This window comes from Micromys minutus (assembly GCF_963924665.1).
Source record: "Micromys minutus genome assembly, chromosome: 9".
Taxonomy (NCBI): Eukaryota; Metazoa; Chordata; class Mammalia; order Rodentia; family Muridae; genus Micromys; species Micromys minutus.
This window is the reverse complement of record NC_137978.1, coordinates 32735631-32749135: the sequence shown is the minus strand read 5'-3', so window position 1 is coordinate 32749135 and position 13505 is coordinate 32735631.

The following is a 13505-nucleotide window of genomic DNA, read 5'->3' as shown; positions in this document are numbered from 1 at the left end:
GCTCTTGTATTATAAAGGACCTGAGGACAAGTGTCTGAGCCTGTGCGTTTTCTAATGTGGCTTCTCTCATCTCTGACATCTGGGCCCAGTCTTGGTTGGTTTCAGCGACCTAGGACTACTGTGTGTGTGTGTGTGTGTGTGTGTGTGTGTGTGTGTGTGTGTGTGTTTCCTTTACCCATCTGTTTTACTAAACCCAGGCAGTCCCAAAAGCATCTCACCTGTAAAGCTGTCAGTGTGGCTTATGCTTGGGCTGACACTCAGTGTATGCCCACATGTCTATGGTAGCAATGTTTTGGGATAGCGTATGTCTGTAGGCAGTGCTATGTGTATCTGAAGCCCCACAGCTCCACACACATCATAGTCACACACACACAGTCTGTGGATGCACACTGATCATACAGACACCCATTTTAGACACTTCTTATACACACCAGACCCCTGAGAAATTCAGCATGGACAGACAGTGGGCACAGAGGTACTGCCAGTGTGGCAGAGAGCAACCGCTGTGGCACAGAGGACATGCCTCGGGCAGCAATGAAATACATATTGGCTGACCAGATCGATACAGGGGGAGGGGGTCAGTGTCAATGAGTCTTTAGCAAGCAGAGTTCTCCATGCTGTGTGTGCTTTCATGCGTGTGACTGTGTGTACATCATAGCCACCTTTTTTGTCATGGGAAGTGTGTGTGTGTGTGTGTGTGTGTGTGTGTGTGTGTGCACGTTCCCTAGCATCTGAAATTCATAGTGAGGAAATCTGGCCGACCATTGGATCTGGTCAATAGGGATAAATGGTGCTTGCTCACTGGCAGGGTGAAATGCATTTTGAATATTTTTGCTTACAATGGTGATGGTGGTGGTGGGACTTTCTTTTCCTAGTGTAAGCACACCCACCCCCTTTTTCCCCTCAAGCTTTCTAAATCTGAGTTTCTGGGAGGCAAAGCTGGAACATTCAGACTGTAGAGGGGGTTGGGGAATGACATAGTATACTCTTTTTCCAGCCTCTTCACCTTCTGGACAGGACTAGTCAGGAAGTCCTGCCCACAAGTCCACAAATCCATCAAACTCCCTGGCTCCACTAAGCACTGTGGCACATGCCTTTAATCCCAGTGTTTGAGGGTGCAGAGGCAGGCAGATCTCTGAGCTCAAGGCCAGCCTGGTCTACAGGGTGAGTTCCAGGACAGCCAGAACCACACAGAGAAACCTTGTCTTCAAAACAAAACAAGACAAGACAAAACAAGATTACTGTCTCTCCTTGGGATAATCAGGCTGATGCCACACTCAGGAAGAATTTCTCTGGACCCTCATGAGACAGATTTCGTAAGATAGCTTCAGAGAGTGCTTGGTTACAACTTGTGGCCAGGCTATGGGGAGGAACTCACTTAAGTAGAAGCCTCATCTCAGAGGCTTCCACAGGGAGGGGTTATTCTAGCTTGTTGGGAGGGGGGAGGAAAGAGAACAGCAAGAAACACTGTCTTTTATACCCAGTGTCTGTGGAACCTTGGCAACATCTTCACAGTTCCTGTCTGAGCTGGAGACCTCCTCCTCTGCACCTTGCCTGGCCTGGATCCTGCTACACTATCTAATGAATGAGTCCTCTCAGGAAAGGTCCTTAGCATCTTCACACCTCTGGCTCTATGTTTATACTTGGGATAAAAATAATGCCTTCCTTGTAAGATCTGTAGAGAGGAACTACACAGCCTGTGTGTGAGAGAGGACCATAGTAGGTGGTTAGTCTGTGATGCTTCCATTTCTTTATTTTTGGTTTGATTCTTTTGAGACAGAGTCTCTCCATGTAGTTCTAGAACTCTCTGTGTCAGTGCAACCCCTTGGGTTGACAGACCAGAGATCAGATATTTATATTACGATTCATAACAGTAGCAAAACTGCAGTTATGAGATAGCAACAAAATAATTTTATGGCAGGGGAGGTCGCCACAACGTGAGGAACTATGTTAAAGGGTTACAGCCTTAGGAAGATTGAGAGCCAGAGACCATGATGGCCTTGGATCTCACTGAGATCCTCTTGGCTCTGCCTCCTGAGTGCTGGGATTAAGGGCATGCATTGTCATGCTCAATTTGAGGTTTTCTTTTATTGCTACTACTATTTGTAGTTCAGAGTATGCGTGCTGCAGAAAGAAAGAAAGAATTTCTACAAACCAGTCAGAGCTTAAGAAAGGTTTCTACAGTGTACTCTTCCCCATTCAGGCTTCTCCAAAAGGAATGGACAGTCAGACTGAGCTCCCTGCCCTGTCTCTGCCGTGTAGTGCATGCAGGTGGGTAGGAGGAGAGGCTGGATCCAAAGTGGCTCAGTTGGTTCCCAGCAGAAGCCATTACTTTCCTGGAGAGATAAACCCACTGTCCATCTGAGGCTGGGGCAAGGGTAAGGAGTACAGATTGGAGTGGGATCCAGGTCTGCCCCCAGGCCTCTTCCCCTACACTTTCTCCTTCTGTGACCAGGTGAAGAAGCTAAGCCTCTGTCCAGCTCCAGTTCCGGTGAATGCTCCTTCTTGATCTAGGCGCTGGAAGCAGGTGGTGCAGCAAAGACAGAGAGGGGGATTCCTGCTCATAGCACCACTAATTGATTGTGCCTACTGTGTGTTGGGCCCCAAGCTTCCTCTGTGGACTCTGTACCCTAGACACAGCTGGGAGCCAGCAGGGACCTTTTCAAAAAAGCCATCCAGTTATCTAGCCTGGGGGCTTAACTTGGCAATGGAAATGAGAGGTGTGGCACAGGAGGAGGGGGAAGGGAGGCGGATGGGCCGTGCTTGAGACCCTGCATGATGGCTTTGCAGAGCAAGCTTGCTATTTTATGAAGATTGCCGGATTATTTAGGACAAGAGGATTGCTGATGATGGAGATGAAGGCTACAGACCTGCTCACCGCCCCCGCCCCCCCCAAACTATCCTTTGATAACACCTCTGGATTTAAAACCAGGACAAGCCCTTGACTACCAGATATCAGGCATAGAACCTGCTTGAACACCAGATGCGTTCTTTCCTTTCCTTCCCTTTCATTAAGGCATAGTCTCACTAACTCTGGCTGGCCTGGAACTCACTATGTAGTGGAGGCTAGCCTCGAACTCACAAAGAGATCTTCCTGCCTTTGTCTCTCGAATGCTGGGATTAAAGGTAAATGCCATCACAACACACACACACATCTGCCTCACATACCCCTTGTGTGTGTGTGTGTGTGTATGTGTGTGTGTATGTGTGTGTGTATGTGTGTGTGTATATGTGTGTGTGTGTGTATATGTGTGTGTGTGTGTGTATGTGTGTGTGTGTGTGTTTCTCTTCTTCTCCTTTTTCTTCCACCGTTTGAGACAGGGTCTTACTCTGTAACCCAAGATAACATGGAACTCGTTATGTAGCTCAGGCTGACCTCCAATCCATGGCATTCTTTCTGTGTGGCCGTCTAAGTACTGGGATTACAGACATGAGCCATCACATTCAGTGTTCTCTCTGTCTCTCTCTGTCTCCGTGTCTCTTTGTCTCTCTGTGTCTCTCTGTTTCTCCGTGTCTCTGTCTCTCTGTCTCTCTCTCTCTCTCTCTCTCTCTCTCTCTCTCTCTCTCTCTGTGATCTTGTTATGTAATGAGGGTAGCCTAGAACTCTCAATTCTTCTGCCTTAGCCTTTTGAGTGCTGGGATTACAGGTGTTTCGTACTATCCATGTCTAGACACATGATTGTGTCTAGAATATTCTTTTGCAGCCTGCACTGAGAGCTTCCTGAGAAAGGCTTCTTTGCCTCCTTAATAATGGCTTTCTTGGCTTTTGTCAAGGCTATGATTACTCCAAAGAAAGACTGACCAGAGCCTCTTCCCAATGTGTGCCACTGAGTCTACCTCATGCCCTCCTGGCTCCTGTCCCCTTGACGTTTGCTCCTTTTGGTTTCTCCTCCTGTCTGCCTCTCCTATGAGTGGGCCGGTGAATCTGTCTCTTACTGAATCCCTCTGCATCCTTCTCTCGGTCTCTGTGACTCTATCCCTAGCTCTGTGTCATCTTTTTGACCTCTGAGCATTAGTATCTTGCAGGCTGTATCTCTCTGGCTGTCTTGGAGCTTGTCACTGTTGGCAATGCTCTGTGTGGCTCTATGTAAAGTTTTGGGCTCAGGTTCTAAGGTAGCTATAGCAGAGAGCTGAACACAGAGGGACTTTCCTGAGTCTTGCATGTTTAGAGACCCGCTGCGGGGCTTTTCTTTCCAGGGTCTCCATTTAGACACAGGTCTGACCAATACCAATGGGGAACATGTAAATCTCTTTAAAACTGTCAAAGCTTTAGGCTCCTCCTTTAGATTGGCTTTCAAGGTCCGGGTTTCCTGTCTATCCAGACAGGTAGCCATTTTTATGTCCCCTTCGTCTTTATCTTTCTTCCATCTTAATCCACGGAGACGCTGTAGAGATAATCTTTGAAGGCAGACAAACACAAGTCCAAGTTTTGGATTTGCTGTTCATAGGCTCTACAAGATCAAGTTATTTGATCTCTCCCTCTGTGGACATTCTCTTCATCTTTAAAAAGGGTGCGAGAGCAGTCGATACCTTTCTAGAGTGAGCTGAAGAGACAAAGCGATAAGAACTGTAAAGCACACCACGTGGGACTTAACTCCAGAGCTAGAAACCATTTCTATTACATGCCTCCATTTATACAACACAAGCACAGCCCTGCAGGCTCTGCAAACGATGTCAGGCTCTAGAAGCAGTGATGGCCTTCGAAATAAGAGCAGCTGTGAACAGTAATGGGCTTTGCAAACCAGGATGGAAAGTTGTGATGGGCTCTAAAAAATGATCTTACCTGTTGAGGACAAGAGGAACCCATGGGATCCCTAACAGAAAAGCTGTGTCTTAGTGTGTTGGCCCATAAGGTCCTGCTCTCTTGCTTTCTAGATCCTTCTCTAGACCCTTTGTCCATTTGCCTACTGGAATTAAGGGGTTGGGGGGAGTTGGACAAGAAAGCATGAGATTATGTTGTCCCTCCCAAGGCTTTGAGATGAAACTTCTTTTTAAAAAATTATTTATTTATGTACTGGAAATCATATCCAAAGCTCAGAAGTGTTTGCAGAGCCAATTGTCATCCACGGAGCACAGATTCCTGGGTCTTCAGACTCTGATAATTTGCAGAGTGGGTTACCATTTTCAGATTCTGAGAGGTTACTAAGGCTTCAGACACACAAGAAGAGGTTATTGGATGGTTGTGAGTCACCATGTGGTTGCTGGGAATTGAACTCAGGTCCTCTGAAAGAGCAGTCGGTGCTCTTAACCAGCTGAGTCATCTATCCAGCCTGAGGATGAAACTTCTAAGTGGTCAAATAGGAGCTTGTGTCTGTGATGACAAATTTATTCTCAGCCCAGCCATTTGCAAGGTGGAAAGTGTCTTTCTACACCAGAAGCTCTCAGAATGCTAAAAGGGTGTTTAAACCATTCTAGGCTCTCTAGGGGAGCCACAAAATCAGCTTTACAAAGCACATTTATCTTACAGGCTTCAGCCAACCTTAAATTCTGTCTGGCACCTAAATATCTTGGTAGCAATTTAAATTCCTGTCCATTCTTCTAGGTCTGGCCAGCATTCATGAGGAGCACGTACCTCTCACAGATCACAGGATCTGGGGGAATGGGTAGAAGAAACAAGACTCTGTTTTGAGTGGGCTGTGTCAGTACTGGATGCTGGGAGAAAGGTGGTGGGTGATGAAATCAACCATGGAGGTGAACGTAGCCAGTGAGGAGGAGGGTATACCAAGGGATTGCAGAGGTGTTAGGGAAGCAAGATACGGTAACAGTCAAAAGGTGGCCAAGCTTGTGACTTGTAAGGAGGCAAGAGATAGCTTGATGTATTAGCCAAGAGCAGAATCTGGGCTCACCTTCTGGGTATGGCAGGCATTTGCTAGTTGAGTGATACTAGGTTATTCATTTCAGCTTTCCGTGCCTTAGTTTCTTTATCTATAATACAAGGATAGGAATAGTGCCTATTCCACAGAACTACCATGAGGATTAAGTCAGTTAGTTAACCTCTGTAAATCTTAAAATAGCTCTTGGCCTACTGTGTAACAGCAGCTTAAGGAAGGTAGAGGAGGTTACAGGAAGGGTATGTGGTAGGGATGACATTAGTGATGGTGGGATTAGAGATAAGAGAAACAATGATAACGATAATATTTAAGCCAGGTATGGTGGCACACCCCTTTAATCTCAGCACTGGGAGGAAGAAGCAGGCAGATCTCTGAGTTTAAGGCTAGCCTGGTTTATATAATGAGTTCCAGTTCAGCTAGAGCTATCTCAATCCCGCTCTACTCCTTAAGAAAGAAAAGGTTTAATGGCTGTCTCTGGTTCACATTGGAATAACTCAAACTATTTAGGAGGTCTGGACAAGAGGTTAACAAGTTCAAGGCCTGCCTGGGCCGTAGATACACAGTAAATTAAAACTCAGCTTGGTTAGTAATTTAATGAGACTTTGTTTCAAAATAAGATGGGGTGGGGAACATGGCTCAGTGGACAGATTGCTTGCACAAGTGTGAGAACTGAAGTTTAGATCCCCAGTATTCATGTGAAGTAAAAGCAGACAGGCCTGGTGGCTGGGTTTATAACCCCTGTGCTCGAAGGCAGACAGAGGGGTCTTCTGGGGTCTAGTCAGTTGGTGAGCTCCAAGTTCAGGGCGAGAGCCTCTAGCATAAGGGGAGAGTGATATAAGAAGATACTAGATGTCTTTCTAGTTCTGGCTTTCATAAGAGCACACATGGGCAGATGTACTTAGAAGCATACAGACCGCGCACACACACATGCACAGGCACAAGCAGGAGGTATATCGCAAGATCTGAGTTTAATCCCTATTGCTACAAAAAAGGGGAAAAAAAAACAAAAGCAAAAACAGGACAGAAAAGAAAGCGTGGGCATCAGGTGCTCTGCACTGCTCTAGGCATTTCCCAGGTGGTGACTTGTTTAATCACTAAGCCCCTTACGGTAGCCACTACCATCTCCATGTTAACGGTGATGATGCTACAGGCACAGAAGCCAACACAGCTAGGAACCCGGGAAACTCTTAGGGGTGAAACCTTTATCACATGTCTGACGGTGATGGGAGAACTGGGTGCTGCAACAGCAGGCATTGTGTGCGAGCAGAAACAGGGTTGGGCTGCAGGTATCAGGGATGCCCATGAGGGTTGCTTGGGTGGCGATTGGTGGCATTGAAGAAGGAGGTGAAGGTGACGGTGGCATGCAAGGGCATAAGAACAACATTCATTGTCACCTATAATTCCAGCCCCTGGGAGGCTGAGCCGGGAGTACTTAGGGTTTGAGGCCAGGTTGGGTTACCGAGTGAAACTCTGAAAAAAAAATAAAAAGAAAGAAAGAAAGGAGGAAAGAAAGAGAGAAAGAGGGAGGGACAGAGGGAGGGAGGGAGGGAGGAAGGAAGGAAGGAAGGAAGAAACCCCTGAAAAAACGTGTAGTGGCTGAGCTCAGTTTTTTGAGGAGGATCACACTCCTTCAGGTTTTTTTAGGCCTCTGGGAGGATTAATAAGACTGAAACCAAGGAGGGAGCAAAAATATTATATTCTATTGATCAAGTAGGAGCTTTGGGTCCCATATATTGAAAAGGACGGAGGGGGGTAGACAGTGCTGCAGGGGTGTATGGTGGAGTTTGCCAGGTTTTCTTCCGGCTTCTCCTGGCCTTTGGCGCTCTCAAACCCCAGTGACTATGCAGTATATCTGCTCCTATCAGTGGCCCCCACTAATGGTGCAGACAATGCCATAGGTAAGCCACCTATTCCATTATGGACTCTTCCGGCCTTGCCTGCCCAGTGCAGGCCTGCCTGCTTCTTGCTGGCTGCAGCACTGAGCAGAAGTCTTAATAGAGAATCCGCCTCTGAGCTGCAGCTCCCCGCCCGCCCGCCCATCCCTATTATCGGCACCATCAACAGCGGCAAATGACACTCTCGGAATCTTGACTCCAATCTGATGCCTGGTCCCCGGGGCCGAGGAGAGGCGCAGGCCAGCCAGGCTGGGGGGGGGGGGCTGGGGGGGAGTGTGCAGTAATAGGATGTGGCCGAGGATAGTCTATTAGCATTGCTGGAAACGTTGATGAGCCCCGTCTCTGGCCCCTCGTCGTCCCATCCTTGCTTAGCTAGGCACCGCACCGCACCGAGGAGGCCTTGGTGGGGGTTGCAGCGTAGCTTGTGGGGCTGGGGTAGGCTATCTTTAAGTCCAGATATCAAGCTCCTCTGGGGACCATGGAGGTCAAAAAAGGAGGCTATTCAGCTTTCTAGCCTTCTGATCTGGGAGGGAGAGGGAGTAGGGTCCTTTTTTGCAGGCAGCATGTGATTTTTCCGTTTCCAAAACAATGGGTCTTGGGGCTTTCAGGTCTGGAGGGACCCTCAAGGATCTCAGCCCTGCCACCCAGTCTCCCTTTTCCTGCCTCTTGACAATAAGCAGTTCAGTTCCTCCTTGGGATACTTGCTTCCCGATTTCTCTTTGGAAGTTCTGATTGTCTCCTTTTCAGTATCAGCATCCAGAGACCCCTAGAGGACACCTACCCACAAGACAGCTTCCTTGGGTTTGGAGAGGAAGTTAGGTGTCAAGCCTGCTCTCCCTGGCTGTCTCAGTTCCTTATGGCTGCAGATCTGTTAGCCAGTGTGTAATGTGTGTATGGGAAGAGTAGTAAAAGGCTGAGCGTAACCACAGCTACAGAAGGAAAGATGGCGGGCAGAACCCTGGATGATCGAGTGCAGAATACTGGGCTTCTAACCCAGTTCAATTGCTTTGTGACCCTGGGAGGGCTACACACGGTCACCCTAACTGCCTCTCCTTGCCCTGCCCTCTCTTCAACTGTCCTTTTAAGATGATGAACTAGGAGTGGTAACACACACCCATGTCCCAGTACCTGGGTTATAGAGGCAGGACCACCAGGAGTTCTAGGTCATTATCAGGAGTGCAAGGTCAGCCTTGCTGGGCCGCATGAGACACTGTGTAATAAACAAACAACAAACCAGATGCCAAATTTGAAGAGATAGCACAGCCCCTCAGGAGACTGAGTAGTTCAGTGCCTCAATGCTTTGGGAAGCCATGCACTTGGGGTTCAATAACCCACAGTAGAGTCAAGATAATACCTCTCCCCTGTCCATGAAAACAACCCGAAGGGGATGGAAGAAAATGAGAAAATGAAGCAAAATGTAGAATGTGATGTTGGGTCTGGCTGTATGTGAGTGGGCGAGAGGTTAGAAGTCCTGTCCTGTCTGGCTCTGTCCTGTCCTCCAGGGCGTCCGACAAGTTGCAAGCTAGAGCACTTGGGCCAGCAAGACTGAGCTTCCTGTTGAGCTTTGCGGTAGGAAGGAGAGGTTGGGACTAGCTGATCCAGGAAGTGGAAGAGAGCTATAGCCAGCTCGACCCCTCCCCCAAGCCTGGGCTTCTAAGCATCACACTGAACTCAATCTGTTCTGCCCACTGCTTCCACCATGCCCCAGAGTCCAGAGACCACAGCCGGTCAAGCTGTTTGCCTCTGCTGAGTGGCTGCCCTCGGTGCCCCCAGCAGGGGCCTGGCCATCAGTCACCGGGCTGGCAGTCCTCGGGGCTGGACAGAGAGCCTTATGGGCAGGGATAGATGTAGACTGTGGATAGCGGGCAGCAGGGGGCACTGGCTTCTGCTCCTGGGCCCCCCCTTGGTGGCCTCTGTTCCCTTTGCAGCTTCCTTGGCCTGCTTTGTTCTTTCTTGGTTCACTTGTGCCTGCCCATCTTGCCTTTCCCCACTTCCCAGCACCTGTCAGCCTCACCTGTCTTGTTCAGCATGCTCTTCTTTCTGCGACCTTCTCACCTCTTCTGTGGGTCACATTGATTCAGGTTTAGTGTGTATTTATTTGTTTGTCTGTTTTGAGACATGGTTTCTCGATGTAGTCCTGGCTGTCCTGGAGCTTGATATGTAGGCCAGAATGCCCTTTGAACTCACAGAGATCCACCTGCCTCTGGCTCCCAAGTGCTGGGATTAAGGCTGTGCGCCACCTTGCCTTGGCATCCAGTCTTACTTTTAGTTTGTGAGGCCTCTGCCCAGCCTGGCCACCTTCGTCTCCCAGTTAACTGTAGAGGATTATGACCTCGTGGAATACTTTTTTATTTTTAATTTTTTATTTACTTATTTTTGATCCAATCTAGGACTTTTAGGGGTCAGAGGAAGAAGCCTTGTATCTTGGGCGATACAGAGAAAACTTGTTTGGGCACTTCGGGAAGAATGCATTTCTGAGAATCCGACGGCAGGGGGCGCTAAATCCTTGGTACTTCTGATTTGGCTCTAGTCTCACCAGCAACAGCTGGCATTTACCCAAAGGAGTGTGTTGTAGGTGGAAACCCTGAGAGTCCTCAGCAGGGGTGGGTTTGTCCTGGTTTGATGCTGCCTTAGGTTGTTAGGTTTTAAAAAAAACCTTCACATGTTTCCTATGTCTTTTGTTTGTTTCTTTTGAGTCAAGGGTTTATGTAGCCCACACCGGACTTGAACTCCTGATCCCCCTTGCCTCCATCTCTCCTGAGCTCTGGATTATAGACATGCTCTACTATCCAGATCACACAATTTATTTACTTGTAATCCTGAAAACATTAATAACCCAGGGGCCTTGGGTTCTCCAAGCAAGTGGTACTGTTTCCCTGGAGAGTATCATTTACACTTACCTCAGTACTAAGGGAGGTTAGCCATTTGGGGAGAGATAGGTGGTAGAGACCTCCACCACAAACCCCTAAGAGTCCTTCCTGTTATCCACAGGCAGTGACATGGGCCCGCAGACATTTCACACCCACATCAACTTAAGGAGGAAGCAAGTCTTAAGGCAAACAATATCCAAAATGTCCCTACAGACTTCATGTCAGGTGCACAGAGGAGAAGGGCAGGCCTGGGAGGGGAGGGGCTTTTCTCTGTAACAGCTTGCATTCATCAATTGCATTCATAAACTGTATGTTCACTGTGTTCCCGAGGTGGGGGTAGTGATGGGGGAGAAAGCACCCGAACTTGGGGTGAGGTCAAAGTGACTGTTATGACGTAGATTCCAAGAACCCCTTTCAGGCTCAGGCTGCACCGCCACTGTCCAGAAGGCAGGCCCAGCAAAGGCCTGGGGAGGACCCAGGAGTCACCCCTGGAGACAGAAGGTGTGGGAGAGACGTCCTGAAGGGGCTAGATTGATAGAGAAGGGGCTTCAGGTAGCTCTGTGTCCGACGATGCCCCCGCAGCCATCATTTCAGGGCCTCCCAGGATGCTGGGAACCGGGGTTGAGGTCCCCACTCTTTAAGCTGACCAGGGGAGGTTAGTAAATATTGTAATCAGATTAGCAAGTAGAGGAGGCAGAGATGATGGTGGGAAAATACTCTGGGCTGGGCTAGCCTCTAGATCTCTCTTGGGAATCCAACCCTCCAAACTTGCCCAACCCTTCCCATGTGGCCCTAAAGCTACCCTGGCTCCTTAGCACCCTCTGTTGACAGGTGTAATTTCCTGCCCCCTCCCACCCCAGCCTTCTCTGGGCTTGGCTTCCCAGCCTAGGGAGCGTTGGTGACTCTAGTTCCTTAGATGCCCTCCCCCTCTTCTGACCACTGTGCTGTTTACCTATCCAGGATGGTCCTGTGTAGTGGAGTGTTTGCTGGAGGGAAACCCAGAGTTCCTCAGGGATGAGCCAATCACTTTCCCCTTCTGCCTTCTTCACGGCTGAGTTGAGTTCAGGACAGAGGCACAGGGAAGGGAAGCCTGAGTAGGTGGGTGGGTGAGGCAGATCCAGCCGAGGAAGAACCAGGAGAATGGGGATTGGTGTTCTATGATGCTGGCTGTGGAGGAACTTGGTGATGAAAACCAGTAGGACTGAGGTAGAACTGGGGCTGGGAATTAGAGGTAGAGGTCGGCTTGGGAATTTGGGGGTGGGGTGAGAAAAGGGAGGTTATGGGTTATTAGGGGGTGGGTATCGCATCTTAACAAGAAGAGGCTGAAATGTCTGGGGGAACTACAGTAGCAGAGCAACTGAGCCTGAAGAAAAGCAGTAAAGACAGATTGTTTTGGGCAGGGGGCTGTCCAGGGAGCATGAGAGAGCAGGGCAGTCCCAGGCCAGGCCTCCCTCAACCCTTGTGTCTGCTGAGGCCATTGGGGGCAGGCAGTGGTCTCTCCTTGTTGGGCTGTCAGAGCGGGTTAGGCTTGGGGGAATTGGTTCTCTGGATCATCTCCTGGGAGCCAGCCCCTCCTGGCAGCTTTGTCTGGCAAAAGCGCAAGGATTAGCAGGGCTGCCCCCACACCACCTCCCAGCCCCCGCCAGCTCCTGGTGCTTTCATCCCCAAAGGTTGCTAAAGCTGCAATGCTTTGAGATTAGGCCCCCACAAAGGGGCCCCTTGTGCTCCAGCCAAGCCTTGGGGGCAGGAAGAGGAGGGGTCCCAAGAACAGTGCAGGCCAAACCCGGGAGACAAACCCTCTCCCTTCCTGGAACATCCAGAGTGGTCCTCAAGCCAACTGAGCCTTTTGAAGGAGCATCTCCAGGACAAGTTTGCCTCTCAGGGCATTAGACGTCCACCTGTAGTCATCCCCAGGTGCAGCTGGGAGGTGAGGTAGGGCAGGGGGTGTTAGGGGAGCAAAACAGAGGCTGGAACCGATTTAGAACATATGTGGAGAAAGAACATTGGTCCAGCCTGTTCAGTGAGCAATTAGTGAGGCTGGCCTGGCCAGAGAGGCTTGTCCTGGGTTTGACACAGCTGAGCTAAGAATGTAGAAGGTCTCACCACTCACTAGGTGTCTGAGGCCAAGGTTAATAGGAGCCCTGCACAAAAGGGAGTAGGTCTGTGCAGAAAGTGGTATTTGGATCTCATAGGCCGATCAAAGAGTGTTTTATATGTAGGTTGCAGAAAAGGGTAACAGTTATTATTTTCACCATATAAAGGCAAAGGGAAAACCATCAACTGCTATAAGTACCATTTCATAAAGGAAAAGATATCTTCGCATAGGAAACAGGAAAGATATGGTCCCAGAACAGAGATGCTTCTGTTAATGTACCTTCATAAAATTTCCTACAAATTTTCTTATAGTTTATTGGTATTTGGGTGAAGTGTCTTGGGACCTCCAGAGACAGTGACTTTTAAGAAGGTGTCTTTCAAGGGGTTGGGGTTCCTAGGTTTGGAGCACTTATGGAAACTCTGCCCACCCCTCTCTGCAGCAGTGGGTGGGTGGGGCAGCTGTGTGAGGTGTGGCACTGGGAATTAGGAGAAGCTGCTGCTTGGGACTCTGCTCAGATGATGGCACTCCTAGCCTTGGCTTCTCCATTGCCCAGGAGACTTAAGAGGAGGGGGAGGGAGTGGGCCTGACTGTGGGTCGATAGAGGGAAATTTCTTCCTGTCTTCTTGCCCATAAAATGTTTGTGGTCAACATATTGCACAACATTCCCAGAGAGGCCACAAAAGGCAGCACTGGTCTGGCAGAGCTGAATGGAACACCTGGAGCCTGGTCTGTCTAATCACACAGCTGGGTCACCCGTCAGAGATATTGATAAGAAGAGATGTATGTGAGTAATGTATGTGAGTACACTGTAGAT